Source organism: Spinacia oleracea, chromosome 2 (assembly GCF_020520425.1).
Source record: "Spinacia oleracea cultivar Varoflay chromosome 2, BTI_SOV_V1, whole genome shotgun sequence".
Lineage (NCBI taxonomy): Eukaryota > Viridiplantae > Streptophyta > Magnoliopsida > Caryophyllales > Amaranthaceae > Spinacia > Spinacia oleracea.
This window is the reverse complement of record NC_079488.1, coordinates 17,699,415-17,722,095: the sequence shown is the minus strand read 5'-3', so window position 1 is coordinate 17,722,095 and position 22,681 is coordinate 17,699,415. Positions and strand designations below refer to the sequence as shown.

Genomic DNA, 22,681 nt, shown 5'->3' with positions numbered 1-22,681 from the left:
AAATAACGTAGATTCAAAATGTTTTTGTTACTTTATTGAAATTTAACGAAAGAATTACATCGAAAATAATTTTTTGTTTCTTTTCAGACTCCAGTTTCTGGGATTTAATTGGAAGTTGTGATTTAGACTCGAACTTTCATTAATCTTTCTGATTATAACCCGTGTATGAATACAAGGAGGTGGCCTAGACTCAAAATAATGACGTGGCGTAAGCCTATAATACTTGACCAAGCAACTTTCAGACTTAGGCTAATTGGACCATAACTTTCGTTGGTTGACACTTTAGATTTTAACCCTTGGGTGTTCATTTGTCACGCGCCATTTTGCTTAATGTTGGCAAGGTAGTTGGTCGGGGAGATCGAATTTTCATTTTTGTAAGACTAGAATCATTAGTGCGGCTTCCCTCTTAGTGTGTATTGCTTTACCCCAATGGTAGCCTTATGGCATGCCGATTTGGGTATTTTCATGGTTCGTCATGTTGCATTCATGGAAAATATTTTAGTCAGTACTTAGGAGTATTTCAAGGAGCGAGTGGCTCGAGAGGACTATGATAGTCGTAACCCAATGTGATCATAAGCCTTGAGGCCATTAATTTTTTGTTGATGGTATTGACACCTTAGGTTCACTTTGGGGGTTGTGCGACTATGGGGGAATGATTTTCAGAATGTGACTGTTTCCATTTTGCAAATACTATAATATATTCTTTTTATTGGTGAGAGAGAGTATTGAGGCCGTAGATTCTTAGCAAGGGATGACAATTACATATGGGTGCTTATTGATTTAAATGTTAGGAAGGGAGACTCAATATGGTTTAACCTTTTAACTTGCAGAACGACACCAAGCATTAGGACCGATTCTATGGATAAGACAACTAAGACTTAGGATTTAGATTGTACTTTGGCATAGCCAAGTCTAGACTCGGATTTATTTACTTTTTATTCGAACATTATTTTTGAAAACTCTATTTGAACATTATTTAATACTTTGCCCATGTGACATTCAAGGTCATTTAATTAGCATGCTCGGTTTTGGTGCCGAACATTGTCGTCATAGGAGGCCTAATGACGACACAAAGAGTATATATATATATATATATATATATATATATATATATATATATATATATATATATATATATATATATATATATATATATATATATATATATATATATATATATATATATATATATATATATATATATATATATATATATTTTAGTCGCTTTTAGAATCGAGTGCCTTTTCGTACGCCCTTGTAGCAATTTTGCGAATTTTCTTTTATTGCTACGTATTTTTTTTATGCGCGGGCACCGAGGCTGCTGTGCCTGACCAAAAGGCCAGGCAGCAACTTCAGCGCCCAGCGGAGGGCGTGAAAATTATTGGCGCCCAGCCAGGGGCGCTGAAAATGCGTCCCTGACTGGTGCTCGTTTTCTGTTCGCGTATATCTTTTCGTTTATGCGACTTGATTTTGCGTGCTTGCCTAATAACGTCCTTTACGCGTTGTGCAGCGTTTGTGGGATTCGTTACTGGCCATCCCGAGCGTCGCTTACTTTTGTGGCAATCGTTCGGGTTTGAGGAACACGTATTTTGGTATAACTCTTTGGCCAATTGGTTTATGAATGTTTGGACAATTTTTAAGGTCGTTGGTTTTCTAGCATTATTTGTCACACACAATCACATAATTCGCTACACATAACTAACATTACATCATGAGGCAAAATAATAATGTGTCATGTAGTTTATGATAGGCTTCTATGGGTAGTATTTGCGTCGGCTTGGTACCGCTTCTATCGTAGATCCAACACATGCCCCGGTCGAGGTAGTGCCTTCAACAGACGAATTTCGTCCAAGAGGCCAATCACGATGTAAGCCAAGGGGGCATGCACCAATGAGAGGGACCTAGTGGGTGAGCGATTGGGTTTGGGACGGGTGTACTACTAGCGAAAAGTGCCGAGTGGACAACATTTGAAGCGTATGCACCCCCCGGTTGGCGATGGGTATCCTTAGTCCCAACTCCCGAGATGAAACATCCAAGGGAGCCAAGATTCGTTATGCGGTTCTGTCCGTTCACATTAATATGCTGATTTTCAGGTCGTCCCAACTTGATGGGGAAATAAACGCGGGGTAGGATCGTTTCACCCTCCGGCTATTTTGATTACCTACGAGCACGAGTATTTCCTTCACTATCCCCAGTGGAGTCGCCACTGTGAGGGGGTCGAAAAAGCACGAGGCTAATGCGTGACCTCGTCCCTCGTGGGCGTGACGTTTCTTTTTGTCAAATCAAGTGTAATTGGATTTCCTGTGAGTTTACACCCAATTGACTAGTAATACAGGAGTCGCCATTCAGTTTTTAACGACAATGAGAAAAACTGACAAAACCCGGTTATCGTGACATAAAGGGAGTGCAATTATGTTTGACAACGACGGCCATAGGTTCCCTTGTGATCCCTGGTGTGGGGATCGCTCAACGTATACCCGCAGGGCAGAGATTGAGGGTTCGGGGGACTGTAACTACCGAGAGGAGTACTCGCTCTTCGATAACTCCAGAGGCAGGATATCCTTACTGGCTCAGCATAAATAATTGAAGGGACATGCGTTAACTATTAAACTAATCTGAAAACAATATGCAACACATAATACTAGATCGATCGTGATTATCTTGTTTAGATTGATTTAAGGGACCTAGCATGATAGTTCAATTGTCCAAGATATTATCTTTATTAGGCGTGATAGAACAATCAGATTTAATAGTTTAACAGTTTTATAAAAGGGCGAGGAAAGCGATTAAATCATGCGAAGGGACATATTACGACGCACCCTTGAGAGGTGCGTCATTGTTCTCAGAAAACTAACCACTTTGGCTTTGCTATTTCTCCTTTTATTTAACGAATCTCAAGTTTACGGGCTTAATTCTTCAGCTACAAGGGACATGATACGTTCTGTTCGATTTTTGGATCGATTGCGACAGAACGCCGGATCAATTTCGCAATGTGAGGCTTAGGCTTAGGGGTTGGAGTCAATACTCAGAATATGAATTGTGTGTTCGTTTCACGTCGAATTTGTGGCTGTATTTATAGAAAAGAGTTCGTGTTAAGATAGAATTTTAGAGCACTAATCCAAGAAGAATTAGGAGAGAACACGTACCCAGGCAATTTCAGCGCCCAAGGCTGGGCGCCGAGAGCCAGGCGTTGAAAATAGGGTCTGGGCCGTATTTCCTTGTAAGATTTGGACTCGTGGAATACAAAGTCTTTGAGACTTATCCGAGTCTTTTAGTGCGTATTAATTTTAGGACGGAATGCGTCTGGGCCCGTTACGAACTCTAGGCTCGTTAGGATTTTAATTAATACGTAACTCTTATTTTCGAGCTATACTAGGAATAGGATTCCTCTTGCAAATTCTATCTCTTTTAGGATTTATGTTGGAGTGCAACACCTAATTATGACAGGTTTCTATCTTTTATGCCTTGCCACTTTTAGCAACTACCTGTTACGGCAGTTACTATTTTTAGCAGGTTTCAATGAATAGCAGGTTCGGGTGAAATGAAAAAGGTGATCGAGATTCGTTATTTTATAGGAGATGCGTTGCCAAGTGGAGATTTATGTTCTCATCATCGAACCTTCCCTTTCGAGAATGGGGACAAAAGTAGGTGTCTACAGCTAGACATCTCGTACTTAGCATAATCATAATAACTTGCATGCACAACACTCATACATGCATACCAAATTTGAACAACATGCTTGACATAATTCAACGATTATCAAAGTCCATAACATGATAGTTCAACAGAATCTATAAAGCATAAATCAATTCATAACATGCTCATTCACTTAGATTCAATAAGAATTCTCACATGCTTGTCAACACATCAAACATGAATTCCCAACACATAAGTTCACATGATTCGCATTCAATATACTTCATAAAGTCCTCAAGGGATGGGTGGTCACCCTAGTCTTGTACGTACCTGGAATACCTAAGTACGGGGCCACTATGCGAATCACGACTCACTAGAAATCAACTCATATAAACACAAAGGAGAAACTTAATTATTAACCATGTTTACTAAATTTCCAGCAACTATTTAAGAAACTAAAACCCTTGGTTTAATTAGAAATTAATCGTTATTCATCAATTAATAGTCTCAAATAGTCAACTCAAGTCCTAACATAAAAACATTGACTTTTTGGCTTTAAAATCATTAAAATCAACACTTTAAATCTTAATAACAAATCTGAAAGTTTATGTTGATTCCCATAATTTAAATCGTCATTAAATTACGTGAATCAATCGCTTGAACAATCGAAATTGAAATCCTACTAATAGGTTACTAATAAAATCATGTTTTGACCTTAAAAATTGACACTTTAATTAACCCTTAAATCTGAAAATTATAATTCTTTTGAATCAAAACCAATCTCATTAATTCGAATAGAAAATATTAAAACACGGTGTTCATAACCGTTCCAATCAATTTAAATAATCCAAATAATTAAATAATCGCAATTAAATAATTAAAACAATTTAAAAACTGAAATTTGAAAAGTTTGAGAGTATATAATTGATTATCAACGATCAAAAACACACACACGCAACAATTGATGTGTTGCGTGTGTGGGCAGTGACGTGGGCAACATACAACACGACACGCAACACTCGGCTAGGCAGCAGCGCGGGATACGCAACAACACAAGCAGCAACAGCGCAGGCGGGCTGCGCGCTGCGTGGGCGAGAGGGGCGTGGGCGCTAGGCAAGAGGGGCAGTGAGGGTGTGCGGCACAGCAGCAGCAGCAAGTAGCAACGTGTGCTGGGCTGCGGGCTGCGAAGGCGAGAGAGAGCAGCGAGGGGTGTGCGCGTGAGGCGCGGCGGGCAGCACTCGGCACACGGGCAGACACACGAGCAAGCACGCTCGTGCCTTTGGGCAGAAGGAAAGGGGCGGACGAAAAGAAGGAGAGAGAGAGGAAGAAAATTTTTGAAAATTAAGGTTGGGGATTTAATGAAAGGGAGGGGTATTTATAGGTTCTCATCCCTTCATGGGCTAGGTTTTAGGTTTTAAGGTTGGGCTTGCTTACGGGCTTATTTAATATTAATTCCTTGCAAGCCTTGTTGGGCTTGATCATGAAATTTAACTGGGCTTAAATTAAATTAAATTCGTTTTCCAAAATACGACCCAACAAATCTCGATTAAATAAATTCGTTGAATTTATTTAATAAAAATACGGTTTTTGTAAATAATTAATAATTAAATTAATTAAAATTAAAATACATTTAATTCCCATTAAATGCAATTAAATTCATAAAAACCTTATAAATATAATAAAATGTATTTATAAATTACAAAAAATACGAGGTATTACACTAAGCGTCAACATACATTGTCCAGATCTAGCGTGGAACCCGAATATATAGGCGCCGCAAATGTTGTTGCTGAGGCATGTTGGTTGGGTAATCTCTTACCTGACCTCCATTGTCCTCTTCGAAAGGCCACCATTGTTTGTTGTGATAATTTCAGTGCAATCTATATTACTCGCAACCCAGTACAACACCAACTAACCAAGCACGTTGAGACGAACATCCATTTTGTTCGGGAAAAGGTGGCATTGGGTCAAGTACCGGTGCTCCATGTTCCTTCCCGATATCAGTTTGCAGACATCTTCACGAAAGGCCTTCCGCAACAATTATTTTTTGATTTTAGGAACAGTCTTAACGTACGACCTCCTCCCGCTATGATTGCGGGGGTGTGCTAGAGATAGAATCTCTTAGGATATTTAATATACAATAGACTTTTAGTCTCATTTGGTTTCATAATACAATTAAGACTAATATTGTAACCCCACTATATATATTTGATCAAGGACAACACTCCAATTCAGGGAGTTTACACAATCTATCAGAAACCTTCACTCAAAATATATGGGAGCTAGAGATGCATGTTGAAATATATCTAGACAAATGGAATTTGCATCCCAAATATGAGCAATTAATTGTAACACCTACTATAACATATTGTGACAATAAATTGTACTACCTCCGTTTCTGATAGTTCTTGACGCTTTGGAAAATGTGTCCAAAGGATAAAAACTTTGATTGTAAATTCTCACTATAATATACATCAAAACATTACATGTAATATCTTGTTAGATTGGTCTCGGTATGCATGTATTTTCAGAATATCAACTTTTTATAATTTTTTCATATACGAAATTGATATATTACTAGTTAAACATTGCATTTGAGTTCATGCAAATAGTAACTGTAAAGATCTTTTTGAAACAGAGGTAGTGATGAGCGGCATTTATGTCGCTCTAAGTTAGGATTTTATAGAATTTCATTATGCTTTTTGATAGTTTTGTATAACTTTTGTTGCATTTTTATGCCCTTATACCATCTTTGCACTTTTCAAGAAAAATGTTGGAGAATGATGGAAAAGAGTGGAAATATGCTCGAATCAGGCCCGTGCGATCGCACGGGAATTCTGTGTGTTCGCACGAGTCTGCAGACTTGGCCTTAAAGTCAATCAGGCCGTGCGATCGAGTTCCAAAAGTGTGTGTTCGCACGAAATCGCCAAAACGATGCAGGAACTCTTCAGGATTTCGTGCGCTCGCACCAGAAATGAGCCCGCTCGCACTGAATTTTTGTGTGCTCGCACAAAATTTTGGTGCGAGCACATGAAGAATTTTGAATATTTTGGCTAAGTCAAGACCGTGCGATCGCACGGATTATGAGCCCGGTCGCACAGTTCGTGAAGGAAATAATTCCCTTGGTCCAAGTATGCATTCTATGTTAAGTCTAATAAATGCGGTTCAGTATTAATTAACAAGTTAATAATTCAGTGAGATCAAGTGAGCTGAATGCCTGGCTAGAGGCCGCTTCAGTTCAAGTGGAATTAATGATATTAATCCACAGCTTACTCTGGACTGAACCCGTAGGGTCACACAAATAGTACGTAAACGGATCAAGTATTTAATGGCATTAAATACTCCATCTATGGATATTCGGAATCGACGGATCTTGGTTTCAGTGGGAGCTGAGATCGTCACAGGCAAGAAATGAATACTTCGGAAACGATGATATTGCCGGAAACGGAAATATGGATCGTATCGGAAATATAAATATTATCCAAGTCGTAGATGTTGCCGGAAACGGAAACATGGTACGTATCGGAAAATATTATCGGAAATGGAAATATTGCCGGAATCGGAAATATTGCCGGAAACGGAAATATTGTCAGAATCGGAAATATTATCGGAATCGGAAAATAATTCCGGAAACGGAAATATTAAATATTTGTTCGAAACGGAAATTAATTCCGGAATCGGAAATATTAAATATTGTTCGTATCGGAAATGAATTCCGGAACCGGGAATTTAATCGGAAGCGTATCGTACGAATTAGCATCGGACGAGGCCCGCCGGACGAGCGCCCAGCACGAAGCCAGGCCATCGCCCAGCAAGCCAAGCGCGCCACACGAACAGCCAAGGCCACGCCAGGCCCAGCGCAAGGCCAGGCCCAGCAGGCCATGGCAGCGCGCGCAGCGCGCGCAGCAATGGGCTGCGAGCATTGCTGCAGCTCGCGTGGGCTTGTAGCTCGCGTGGGCCGAGCGGCCGTGTGGGCTGTGCGCGGGCATGGCCTACACGCTTGCGGGTCATGCTCGTGTAGAGTTTGTGTTCACATACGAAACCTAAAGAGTATAGGATTTGTTTAATGATTAAAATTCCTAATCCTAAAAGATAAATTAATTAAATAAAAATTCTACTAGGATTCTAATTTAATTAATTCGTATCCTAGTAGGATTCGATTACTTATTCCATGGTCTATTAATATGAGTTAAGGGCTCATAATTTACATCAAGTATTCAAGTATTCAAAGTGATTTTTGAGAGCAAAAATTCAGTCATATAATTGCCTACAATAGCCGAAAATTCTAAGTACCTTAAGGGCGATCCTAGTTGGTCAAGCTTAAGGCGGATCCGGACGTGCTGTGGACTATCTACGGAGGGACGACACTTGGAGTCCTAAAGACGTGTTCTTGTTCGGTTCGGGCGCAGCTAGGGAGGGCACGCAACAAAGTGTATGCATCTAAACTATGCTAAATGATTATGTGTAAATAATATGCTTTCCTGGCTTTATGGTTTTTCCGCATGATTTATGTTTTGTCATATGAATCATAACCTAATAGTGGTATCAGAGCCTCTTATTATTTTCATAATCTAAATTGCATGAACATGGTTAAATATTACAAATTTGCAAGAATTAAAAGGGGTGATTAATTTTCGTAATTGTTAATTAATTGCAATTTGCGTTTATTTAATTATACGTACGCAGTTTTTCGGAAGTTTCTTCGTTACTCATCCAAATCGAGTGATTTTTGTGTCAATTCCGCATGTAAAAGGCATTCTAAAATTTTGACAAAAATAGTGATTTTCGGCCGAACCCAGAATTCTCAAATTCGAAGCCTAACTATGACTTTTCGGAGGTTTTAATTTTTTGAATGCAAAATTTCGTAAATTTAAGATGTTAAATTAAATATTTGCGATTCTTGTTGATAAATCTTGAATTTTTGATTGACATACTGTATATGTTTAACAAGTTTGAATGCCTAGCCTTGTTAATTATGCAATCTAATTTGTAATTATGATTAATTTGTTGAAAATTGGAATAATTTAGAATTAATTTGATTTTTATAATTAGTTATAATTTAATTAGATACCTATGATTAAAAACCACCATAAAAATTGTAAATTTATGTTAAATTTTAAATTTTTATGACCTAGACTTGAATCCATGTTAATCGGAAATCAATTAAATAATAAATTTTCGATTTTTCGCCCTAAAATTATGAAATTAATATTATTTATTAATTTATCATTAATTTTGAATATAAATTTTTAATTTTTATGCGACTCGCTCATATAACTTGCACGCACAAAGCAATGGACGCTACGTGTAACCCTTAAGGGGTGTTGTATAGTGCGGGCATGAGACGACGAGCAAGGGAGCTCGTCGCCCATGCGGTACGAATGCAGCGAGCAAGGGCATGGTGCACGAGCACAAGGCAGTAGCCCTGCCTTGTGTCGTGGGCTGTGAGCAATGGGCGTGTGGGCAGGGGCGAGAGCAAGGCACGAGCAGTCGCATGTGGGAAGCAAGCGTGCTGCGCCACAGCGCGCACTGCCTCGCGCAAGCATGCAGAGCCTCGCGCGCAGCGAGCGCAAGCTCGCATGCCACGAGCGCTACGCACAGCGTCGATGGCTCGCGCGCAGCGAGCGCCAGCTCGCATACTGCTGCCTCGTGCGATGAGCGCAAGCTCGCGTGCGGGAAAGGCAGGCGCGCAGCTAGCGATGGCTCGCATGGATCGAGCGCTGGCAAGCGAGCGCAGCGAGCGATGGCTCGCGTGCATCGAGCGCTGGCGCGCGCAGCGAGCACCAGCTCGCGTGTTCGATTGATGCCTTGCGATGGTGAGCAGCAGCGATGCGACGCAGCGCATGGGCTGCGCGCACATGGCCAGCGATGGCTGTGTGCGTGTGGCCCATGGGCGTGCGTTGCGTGGGATTGTTGCGTTGCGATTACATCGTTTTGAAATTTTAATTTGAAATTTTCAGTTTACGTAATTTTAATTAATTTTAAAATTAATAATTTAAATTATTTTCTTGGATTTTAATTTTGAATATTGTAATTATAATAAATTTTATTTATTCTAATTATTTTACTAAAATTAAAATCATGAATTAATTTAAATACGACTGAAATTAAATTAAACTTTTTGGATTCAATTATAAATTTATATGAGCTTTAAATTTTAATTAAATTTGTATGTTTCCGGTTAGACTAGAAATACATTTTTATGTTTAAAATTAGTAAAGCATATGAATTTATTGGTTTAAGTGGGAGCCCTTTTTTAGTCATAAACTCTTGATTAGGTCTACAAATCCTTAAGGTTAAAACAACTTGATTAGAATTAATAAGGACTGAATAATTTGTAGATTATTGGTGCCCTTGATTAATTGCTGCAAATGTTTATGTGATGCATAATGTGTTTTACTAACCAGCTATGTGGGCCATTCATGATAATGAATGGGTGAATGGTATATATTGTATATGTACTGTTTTGCAGGTTATGAAGTGACTAGTATGGCCCAAATAGGATAGAAAATATGGTCTGCGTACCATTAATTTGAATGTAATTGGTCTACAGTACCAAAGTTGTTTTTCAATTCAAATATGGTCTGCGTACCATCAAATAGTTGTAATTAGTTTTAATTATAGCTTATCATATTTGAAGAAAATGGTGCCTCCCACGGAGATTTTTAAGACGGACTTTGAAGTTGAAGCTTCAAGATGAAGTCGGGCCATACTAGATCACATTTATCTTATGCATGTTTTAAGTTATTTATTGCTTTTAAATATGTCTTAAATATGCATGAGATCAAAGCTTGATTATGTTGCATGATTAAGGATTTTAGTTCACTTAAAATCTAACCAACATAGTAAGAGCCTTAAGTTCCAAACTTAAAAATTGAGTTAAAAGGTGCCATGCCAAAATATACACTTGCTTGGATATCCTTTACATCAATCTAGTAATAGTTTTCGCTCAGCGAGGTGTTACTTATTGGTCCTAAAGGGGCAAGGTACACAAATAATTGTGAGTACATGTTAGTTTTGGTGAAACTCAACGATATAAGTAAGGAGTCCTTTTATGTCGTGGCAAAATCGATGGGTTTACCTAATAAGTTCTTAGACGTACCTATCAACCAAGAATAGTTTCTAGACTATTAGCAAAAGGCTTTTGCTTACCTAAGATATTTTAGGATTAAGTTTGTGCTTAATTCTTCAATGATTTTAGGATCTTGGAATCATTTTATTCACACCTGCCGGAACAATAAATTCGAATAAAATGCTAATAACTTGTTGAAATTGCATGATTGCTTTAATTTTCAAGTTATTACTCATGATAAATGTTTAGACTTTGCATGCTTCAATGTATGTTTTAATTATTGTTTAAAATTAAATATCTTGCACTGCAGTAAATCCTTTTAGAAAGGTAACAGTAAATTTCCTCGATTGGTAGTGAATCCAAGAACCATTCACGGAAATGAGAGAAAATGAGCAATTTAAAATGTACGTTTCTTTTCGCGACTTTTATGGTTGTTTTCGAATATCAAAATCGAATGGCAAACCAATTGGTGCTTGTGAATTCAAAATACAATGTAGTTTTGAGATCATAAAGCATTGAGTTTAAACGCTCAGCTTTACCAATGGTTAACAACCTAAAATATTTTTTCCATTTAATTCTCGAATGAGTCTAGTCCCTAGACATTCGAGTAGATCGATGCTTAGAGAACTTTAGAAGCTTCTAGTAAGATCATCTAGTTGAAACAAAATATTCAACATAAATTAAAATGGTAAAGAACCTTGTTGGTGACATTGGACATGTCTAACAAAGTATAAAAGTCAACACTAAAGAATTCAATTCTTAAGACTATAAGAAAGGGTACAAGAAATAGGAAAACAAAGGAACAGATGACAGGAATTTACAATTCCGTTTCTACCTATAAGTTTATGTTTAAAGAGAAGTGACCTAGGAATCAAACTTCCTTGGTATCATATACCGCTTGAGGTTCTTACTTCGGTAATAACTCAAATAATGGAAGCTAGGCTACACTAATGGCCTACAAGTGGGAAATGAAGCATGGAAATTCTACATTAGCTGTAGGGTCATCTAGTTTGTTTTATGTCCTTTCAAGGCTGGAACTAAATGGCTATTTTGTTCCATAATCAGCATACCTAAATTTCTGGTTCAAACACAGAAAGACTCACATTCAGAAGAACAAAAACAATGTTTGTTTGTTTGTTTATTTGAATGAAATGGTCATTTACGGGATGAGTCAAGATGCTTGATTAAAACAAACAACTCTTTAACAATAAAAACTTTACTAGGTTCAAATCAACCCCTTGATTTGAGTTCCACTAATCTTTGGCACTGTTGCTTAGACCATATCAACAAGTTAACATTCAAAAGCTCTATTTTGATAGACTTTTGAAAGTTGATTGATTTCTAGATCAATTTAAGACAACTAGTCTTACTTGTTGAAAGTAACAAAGAATATGAACTATTGTTAGAACGCCTAGACGATAGAGTTCAAAGCTAAAGAAAGGTTTTATGAATTTGAGTGAATATAGGTTTATTTACTCAAATGTGATATAAGTTGAATCTGTTTGGCTAGTTCAAAGATTCAGAAGTATAAAATCCACTTGGCAAGAAATCATAAAGATCTAGGTTAGATCATGTTGATGATTACTTGAGACCAAATATGATCATCAATGATTGTGTGTTGTAATTTCACAATCTAGGTCCATAAGATATGGCATATCTTAGTTGGAATAATCGAAGTCAATTAGTACTTGATTCGATCAATGATGGATCATAAAGACTTTTCCTATAATTTCTAAAACAAAATTCTCAACTACCACCAAACTAAACCAAATTCGTCAAAGCTATTGAAAAGTAATTTCAAAATATCTTTTCATAATATATCTAAAGAGTTCCTAAACTCAGTGGGAGCTTAGTGTTTGTTATTCAACAAACTAAGGCCCCAAGTATAGATATATGTTTCATTGTGATTTATTCAAATGAGACACAAGGGTATTGTTTCTACCACGAATTTTTGAGAACATAATGTTTGTTTGCTCGAAATAATGTCCTTTTGGAGATTCGTTTCCAAAATGACAAGTGGGAGAAAATAGACCTCGAAAGTCTTCGAGGCGAACAACAAACATAGACGGACATTCCGGAGGATTTTCGAAGTTCTTTAGAAAATCCGAACACGTATTCTTTAAGGACTTTAGAAGTGGCTTTAAAGAATAGACATCTCTTAGAAGACTTTACAAGTGCTTCAAGGAGAACAGAATATTCAAAGGACTTTCAAGTGGCTATTGATATTCTATTGTTTGATGTTCTATACCCAAGTAGGCATAGAGTTCAGGTCACTGAATCCATGCGATTCTTCTATTAGATAGTAAAGAAACCTACAACTTGCAGTCAAACTATTATCATGTAGATTAATGAGTTTGTGACCTGTAAGAAAGCTATGACGAAACCCAGATTCCCTAAAATGGTTAGAGGCCATATATAGACTCAAATGTTTTAGATGGTTAAAGGCCATAAAACATAACCAATGTTTTGATGACAAAATTGAAATTTTGTTGATTTGCAAGAATAGTTTCACACCTATTGGTTGCAAGTTTGTTTTAAGGATAAAAACCATCAAACATGGAATTGTGTTCACACACAAAGCTAGATTAGTTGCTAAATGTTACAAGCAAATTCATGGCATGGATTGTGTTGAAACCTCATGCATAATCGTAATGCTCAAGTCTATAACTCAAGCAATGATTGCATATTGGTACATATGACAATTGGATGACAAAACGTATTCCTCAATCAAATGTTGGAAGAAAACTATGTACATGGCATGTCATAGGATTTGTGGATCCAAATAAATCCTTGAAAAGGAATGCTAACTTATGAAATCTAAGTACAGATTTAAGCAAGCAATTGGGAATTGGAACTGTATTTTAGTGAAGCTAATAAGCATTTTAGTTTCATAAAATGTACATGATTCATATAGATATATAAGAAGTTTAGTGGGAGTACATAAAAACTTAATTGGTCCTGTGTGTATCACACACATATCTCTCTATTGTGAAATAACATTCAAATGCTAATAACATAGATTTGAAATTATTCATCAATGATGGACCATGGCGAAACTTAGTACATACTGGGTATTAAGATCTATTTACAAAGATCTTATGATATTGTTTTGGATTAAGTAATGGCATTTACTAAATCAAACACGAAAGTCTCCATTGGAGATATTCGACCCATGTGAATAAATCTAAGTAAAGGATGTTTGAACTATGTATAAGCATTTACTAAGTTAAACATCAAAGAGTCTAAATGAGATTCTTAACCTATATTATATGTCAAAGAATTTAGCTGAATTTAGTATCTACTGAACCTAGATAAGCTAAAGTTACATGAATAGAATTCAATTGGGAATTATTCTGCAAAAGAATTTATCATGTATATAATATAATATGAGGATCGCCAAAAACGTATCGTATGACTTTAGGCATGACGAATATATACCAATCTCTATTGATCTAAGTGAAGATCAACTAGATTGAGATCAAGAACACTTATGGTACTTGAAAAGGTACATAGGAATAGTTCTTGATTCAAGGAAATAAAGATATGCTAAATATTGATGCTACACGCATAAACACTGGCAAAGGATCAAGCAAGACCCTTTGGAGTTAACCATTGACAAGGACGAGCATCGTGTTTTGAAATGGCAACATGGATTGAAGACCATGAGTTGTTGCGTGGGAAATTAAAATAATAATTTCTATGTTCTAAGATATAGTTGGAGAGTCTTCCACATATCTGTGAACTGCTTGGATAAGTAGATCCAAACAAAGCATCACTAGCAACCTATACAGTTGAAGTAAAAGTAATTATTGCATAAGAAGCAATAAAATAGAGTTGTTTATATGAGTTCTTCATTGAACTTGGGAAGATCACATGTCTGTTGACTTAATGGTTCTTCATTGCAAAATGCGTAGAACCACTAATGTAGCAAGAAAGACTAGATCACAAAATAAACATACTCAAAAGTTCTTATCATCATATCTCGAAGAACATTCGATGAAAAGGATGTTAAGATTGGCAAAGCGTGATAACTAAACCTATGCAACAAGTGAGAAGCAACACTCACGTTGTAGCACTGGAAATCAAGCATAGCTTTGAATTCCATGAAATGTTTTAAAGATGGGTTAGAGGCCCATGGTTGTAAAACGTTGGGGTTGAACATTTATCATATATGAAATGTATTTTTCATATTCCATTTAATCTTGGTTTAGTATTAAATGATGAGTCCCTTCAATTTGACAAAATATTCAAGATAGACTGTCAGGACCAGTCCTGTGACTAAGAAATGTCTATCAAGTGAACTTGAGTGTCAAAAGTTGAAAATGGTCCCTAGTCGGAGTTTTCTATAATATTGGACGCATAGAAAACGTTAGACGACTAGAATGCAAGATGACTAGTAGTTCTGTTTCTTGAACTATGTGGACATGGCAATGTCATAATCATTTGCATAGATACTTACTTTGGGAAGACTAGTATCGGACAAGACCTATGAAACTTTACTGTAAGAGATGAAAATCTGTCATAAGTAAATTTCATTAAAATTATTAGACACTAAATCCTCAATACCTGAGTGATTTGAGATTACTTGTTTGAGAACTGGTTGCTTTGACGTTGACCAACCGTCGCACCGTAAAAGGAGGCTATAAAGGCAACGCTCAGGTAATCACCTATCAAACGAAGTCTAATCTCAAGATCGCAAGATTGGGATTGTCCTCCCATAAATCGGGATGAGATGCTTAAAAGTTGTACAAGGCCACTCGGAGAGCTAGAAACTGTGAAATGCATGGCCGTGCTCGGATGAATCATAGGCTATGATTATCTGTTTATTTGATCAGTTGAACTCTGAAACCGAGGAACACCTCTGGACATAATAAGGATGACAACTCTTACCTTATGTTCAAGAGCAAGCATCGAGCGACAAAGGAATTAGGAAATGCACACTTGTCCCTAAGGACAAGTGGGAGACTGAAGGAAATAATGCCCTTGGTCCAAGTATGCATTCTATGTTAAGTCTAATAAGTGCGGTTCAGTATTAATTAACAAGTTAATAATTCAGTGAGATCAAGTGAGCTGAATGCCTAGCTAGAGGCCGCTTCAGTTCAAGTGGAATTAATGATATTAATCCACAGCTTACTCTTGACTGAACCCGTAGGGTCACACAAATAGTACGTAAACGGATCAAGTATTTAATGGCATTAAATACTCCATCTATGGATATTCGGAATCGACGGATCTTGGTTTCAGTGGGAGCTGAGATCGTCACAGGCAAGAAATGAATACTCCGGAAACGATGATATTGCCGGAAACGGAAATATGGATCGTATCGGAAATATAAATATTATCCAAGTCGTAGATGTTGCCGGAAACGGAAACATGGTACGTATCGAAAAATATTATCGGAAATGGAAATATTGCCGGAATCGGAAATATTGCCGGAAACGGAAATATTGTCAGAATCGGAAATATTATCGGAATCGGAAAATAATTCCGGAAACGGAAATATTAAATATTTGTTCGAAACGGAAATTAATTCCGGAATCGGAAATATTAAATATTGTTCGTATCGGAAATGAATTCCGGAACCGGGAATTTAATCAGAAGCGTATCGTACGAATAAGCATCGGACGAGGCCTGCCGGACGAGGGCCCAGCACGAAGCCAGGCCATCGCCCAGCAAGCCAAGCGCGCCACACGAACAGCCAAGGCCACGCCAGGCCCAGCGCAAGGCCAGGCCCAACAGGCCATGGCAGCGCGCGCAGCGCGCGCAGCAATGGGCTGCGAGCATTGCTGCAGCTCGCGTGGGCTTGTAGCTCGCGTGGGCCGAGCGGCCGTGTAGGCTGTGCGCGGGCATGGCCTACACGCTTGCGGGTCATGCTCGTGTAGAGTTTGTGTTCACATACGAAACCTAAAGAGTATAGGATTTGTTTAATGATTAAAATTCCTAATCCTAAAAGATAAATTAATTAAATAAGAATTCTACTAGGATTCTAATTTAATTAATTCGTATCCTAGTAGGATTCGATTACTTATTCCATGGTCTATAAATATGAGTTAAGGGCTCATAATTTACATCAAGTATTCAAGTATTCAAAGTGATTTTTGAGAGCAAAAATTCAGTCATATAATTGCCTACAATAGCCGAAAATTCTAAGTACCTTAAGGGCGATCCTAGTTGGTCAAGCTTAAGGCGGATCCGGACGTGCTGTGGACTATCTACGGAGGGACGACACTTGGAGTCCTAAAGACTTGTTCTTGTTCGGTTCGGGCGCAGCTAGGGAGGGCACGCAACAAAGTGTATGCATCTAAACTATGCTAAATGATTATGTGTAAATAATATGCTTTCCTGGCTTTATGGTTTTTCCGCATGATTTATGTTTTGTCATATGAATCATAACCTAATATGGATCTGGAGCACGCTCGCATCAATGCGACCGCACCTGGGTCCCCGCGATCGCATCGCTGCGCGGGCTGACCTTTCGAGTTTAAAATTTCTATTTTTTAGGGGTTGTATAAATAGAATTTTCATTTTTATTATTCAACAATTAATTTCAGAAAGAGAATTTAGGAAGTTTTAGAAAGTTTTCTCTTCAAGCTTAGTTTTCTAGAGAGAGAAACTCCATTGCTTTGAAGCTTCAAGTTGTAATTTCTTCAACTCTTCTCAATTCCTTGCAATTTAATTCAAGTTCTTAGTTCTTTGTTCATGCTATTTTGTTATTTTTCTTTGATTGTCTTCAACTTCTTGAATTCCTCTTTGCTTTGATTTTAGTTTCATTGATTCTCAATTCTTTAGTTGATTTTGCAATTGAATGCTCAACTTCTTGATTCTTTCCTTCTACTCCTTCAATTTCATAATTGCTTGCCTAGAATCCATGAATTTCCTAGTTTCAAGTATGTGTAGTGAGTAGATTTAGGTTAGGGAAAGGGGAGAATCTAGGGGCTTAATTAGGGGAAATTGATGGTTGAATGTTGATTGATTGATGTGATTAAATTGATTTAGTGATAGGATATCCATGACCAATTGAGTAGTAGTTGCAAATGCTAATTGATTGGATTTGATTGGAATGTATGATTTAGGTTTGGCAAGACATTGTGAGCCTATTTTGTGCAAGTGAATGGTGGTTCCTATTATATGCAAGTTTATCTAGTTTAGGATTAGGCGAAAGCTTTTCCATAGATTAGATGCTTCGCGTGCTCCATTCGAGAGGTGGCAAGCACGTCATTCGATTCCATTCCCCTATGCACTAAGACGTTGCATCATCATGATTGCTTGATTGTTTAGATCGTTTCCCCCAATTCCCTAGGCTATCCCCGACTCCCTAGCATTTCCCTATAATGTTTAATTCCTTGATTGATTAGCTTAGTTTCCAATATATTAATTCAAACAAACTCTTTTCCAAACTAGCTTAACACTTTGACTCAATGCACACCGTTTCTATGGGACGATCCCTATGCTTGCCGCTATAGCAATATAGCCGGAAAGTTAGGATTTATAAATTTTGTTTGGTCGGGTGGTTTTCTTTTCAACGACGGAAAAACACCTTATCAAAATGGCGCCGTTGCCGGGGAACGGTCGTTGTTATTTAGTTTTGTTGAGACTAGTTTACCATTAGAAAAATACAAAAATATTGCATTCTTGTTTAGTTTTCTTTTCCTTTGCAATACTCACTTGTTCTTTGAGGTTGTATGCTTGATAGGGGACGTGCACGTCAAAGGACTCTCCACCCTCTTGACCTTGAATTGGATAGGACACTAAGGAGACTTAGGCGCGTTCGAACTCGCTCGTCAAGGCACAATCGATTTGCACCCTTGAGTGTAGGTGTGGAACAAGAAGAAAGCGAGCAAGCCTATGAAATTATAGCTCTCCCGGTTAAGAATTTGGGTATACCGGGAGCATTTGAAGCAACATGCGGTATCCAAGCTCCCACAACTAATGCCAATAACTTTGAGATCAAGCCCGCCTTGATCAACTTGGTTCAAAGCCATCCTTTTTATGGGAAGAGCAACGCGTCACCGCACGAGCACTTAAAACAGTTCTAACACTATTGTGATACAATCAAACACAATGGTGTGACCTCGGATTATGTGCGGTTAACGCTATTCCGCTTCTCTCTTCTTGGGCGAGCTAGTGATTGGCTTGAGAAGGAGGTCAAGCCCAACTCACTTCGCACTTGGAATGAAGTGACAAGTGCGTTCTTGAGCAAGTTTTACTCGCATGGCAAGACGGCGGAATATCGCCACAAAATTCAATCATTTGAGAAAAAGCGGGATTAGTCGCTTTTTGAAGCTTGGGACCGATTCAAGGAATACCAAAGGGAATGCCCCCACCATGGGATCCCAAACTCCAAGACAAGTCTAGATGCGGGGGCGGGTGGTCCCATCATGAACAAAACCGAAGATCAAATTGAAGAGATAATTGAGGATGTGGTCCAAAACTACCAAGCTTGGCACGTTGGTGCAAGGGACTATGACGGCAAGGGTAGGAGTGATGATGGTAAAGGGTCGGTATATTCTATGGAGCAAGCAAGGATCATTAAGAAGATTAGCTCGAGATTGGAAAAGCTAGAGAGCACACCAAGCCAACCACCATCACCATCAACAATTCCACCGCCTTAGGCTTCTCTTCTCAGTAAGGGGAAGAGCAAGGTGAGTTCCTATGACACTATGCCTCCGGGCACATCTTTTTGTGATAATTGTCAAGATTTTGGTCATTTCCCCAATTCTTGTCCTTTGGTGCATAATGTGTCTTATGTGGATTATGGTCCTTCTTATGAAGGTGAATTTGAGTTGGAATATGCCCATGCTATGAATGAGAGGCCTAGATATGATAACCCCAATAGTCAAAACTTTTCTAGGCAAGCACCTAGAGGGCCCCCTATGCATGGATCCTACCAAGGCTTCGGCCAAGGAGGTGGGTATGATAGTCAAGGCCGAGGTGGCTATAGGGAGCAAGGCTATCAAGGCCAAGCACCCTATGGTCAATCTCATGGTCTTGGCAATCAAGCCCAATACAATCAAGGTAGTTATAATCCCAATCATCAAGGTGGAGGGGGTTACAACTACTCTTATGGGAAATATAGGGGTGCCTCTAGTGGGGGTTATCCGTTGAACTCGGGAGGTCCATATGGTGTTTCTCAATTTCCACCTCCTGGGTTCAATGGGCCGAGGACCTATGGCAACCAATTCCAACAAAATCCTAGTGGCTATGGAAATGCACCTCCACCTCTCCCGCCTCTCAAGTCTAACCTTGAGGCTCTCATGGAGTCGTTCGTGGGGGCGCAAGCCAAGAAGAATGTTGAGTTTGAGGATGGATTTAAGCAATCCAACACTCACTTGAAAATGATTGAAACTCAATTAGCACAACTAGCTAGCACCATCAAAGAACAACAAGTGCACACAAGTCTCCCACCGCAAGGTCAACCTCCTAAGGAAATTTATGCAATCATGACAAGGAGTGGGAAGACTTTAGATGATGGTGCTAAGTTTGTTGATGCTCCTTCCTCTAGGGGTGAGAATTCTAAGGGAAATGAGTCTCTGGACTGTGATGTGGCGGAAGAGAAGTCTCATGTCGATGACGTGAGTGATGGTGTTAAGTCGACGGGGGCTACTCTTCCTCCTCTCCCAATTCCTCCCCCCCCCCCTACCCTCAAAGATTTGCTGGAAAAAAGCTAGATGATTAATTTCACAAGTTTTGGGAAACCATTAGCAAGCTTTATGTGACATTATCTTTCACCGAGGCACTCAAACAAATGCCCCACTATTCTATATTCATGAGAGATGTTCTTAGTGGCAAGAGAAGTTGTGAACCGAAGGAAACCGTGCAACCACTACTACAAAAATGGGCAAAGAGATCCTTAACAAAAGACCCGTTTATTGAGATAACGGGTCTCTTTAATATACGAGACCAAATATCAGAGATAATGGGTCTCTAATGAGTCAAATTACCCACAATTTATTCACGAAAAATAGAGTAACAAAATCAAGAGACATGTTATTTAATTTAACGGGTCTCTTATATGCACTGGACCCACATGGTTAAAGTTAGGAGAAATTGAAGAGACCCCTTATTTGGTTACCGGGTCTCTGTATTTTCCTTCTTCTAATCTCCCAACAAGTTTGTTTCTTGAAAAAAAAAATAAACCACGAGCTTTTCCTCCATTTATCTTCCTCCGCATTGCCCCTCTCGATCTGAGAAACTACATTGAGAAAATCTCCATGATGTTGGCGCCACATTACTTACAAGTAGCGAGTATCCAGTTTTAACGAGCTACAATGCGCTGCAGATCTGGATCAGAAGAACTTATGGCATCTGCTTATTTTCGACCTCGTAAAGTTCACCACTTTCGCCATTTTCCAGTCTTTAATTTTTAGCTAAAATCTCTAATTTTGTGATGTTTTTGTTGATTTCATTTGAATTTCATGTTGATTTTGCTGCAATTCTGTTGATTTTTGTTTTCTTATTCGTTTTGGATTTTACGGAATTTAGGTTTTTTTTACTTGTTCGGTTATGTGTTGTGAGATTAGGATTTTGAGGGATCGATTTTCTAGAGGTTATAAACGGAATTAGGATGTCAGATTGATGACGCCATAGGAATTTAGAAACTTGACTTTCGGAAGCATTTCTCCACTTTTAATTTTAGAGAAGAAATGGACTTGAAATAGATTGTGTTTGTTTTTCTTCTTTGTACAAATACATAACAAGAATCAAAATCTCGACCTCTCATCACGAACAGGAGTTTGAATATTAGATTTTGGTATAATGGTTTGAATTTGATGCACAATGCTAGTCTCATCAAGAAGATAGATAAGTCTTTAATAACTCAAAGTAACCTCATAAGAAGTCAAAGTAGTTATTCATTTCCTTAGTTGATTATGAGTGCCCTTTACCTTCTAAGACCGTTATGAGTGGTAGGTAAAATCCGTATTTCTTCTAGCTACTCCGTACTAATTGAAATCAGCAGTGCGAAGATGTAGGCTTACAATCGATGCTACTTGGGTAGGATGCTGAAAATTCTTATCCTTTAAACCGACCCTCGTAGTGGAGTGTTACATAGTGAGCATGCATTTAGATGTAATGATGATTAATGCTATTGTATGTTACATTCAACTTTAAACTTGTTCTTAGACAAAAATTTGGGGAGTGAGATGGAAAGTGCATAGCTCCATGATCCTATGAAAGAATATGGGGGTCTTGAGGTAGAATTTAATCTTAAATCCTACTAATTATTACGGATTACAAGTAAATGATTATTTTTTCTCAAAAATATAATGGTTCTCATCTCTTTTATGATGAGGCAATTTGATACCTAAGCAGTGATTTTAGAATTACTTCTTGAAGATGGTTCAGATAGAGTTATCATTGTTTACTTGAATGTATAAGAGGTAATTACATAAGTTAAATATGCACCCTAAATTTAGGACATTGAACTAATCATTACTCTTTAGCTGCAGTGTCAAGGGGACGATTGACAGGTACAAGAAGGCGTGCTCTTATCAGACCGGTGTTGGATCTGTTACTGAAGCTAATGCTCAGGTAATGCAAATGAAAAACCTCAGATGATCATTTTCAGTTTATTTTGTAAGAAAATATATAGTGAAGGTATGAAAGTTATAGGTCGGTATTCTACTAGGGTAAGTATCAAAACCTTCTGACAATTTTTATTGGAATGAAAATTGTTGTACTATCAGCAAGAGCCCGCCAAGCTGAGAAACCAACTTCGCACTGCAACAAAAAACAATAGGTAACTCTCATTGGATAAATGTAAAATAACTTAATAAATGATAAATGAATGGAACAAATTATCTGAAATAGAACAACATGTTGCTTTCCAGGTACATGATGAGTGAAGGGCTGAGCAGTTCAAGTATGAAGGAGCTGAAGAACCTCGAGAAAGGTATTAATAGAATTCAGTCCAAAAAGGTAAGGATTTAAGAAAGGGATGCATGTTAAACTTTGGTTTGTTTGTGGACAATTAGA

At 38.1% G+C, this 22,681-nt stretch overlaps 1 pseudogene; it reads right to left on the bottom strand.

Annotated features, from left to right (window-relative positions):
- Positions 1-18,939: 18,939 nt before the first annotated feature.
- LOC130468305 (uncharacterized) lies at positions 18,940-19,040 on the bottom strand (annotated as a pseudogene).
- Between the last annotated feature and the right edge of the window lie 3,641 nt (positions 19,041-22,681).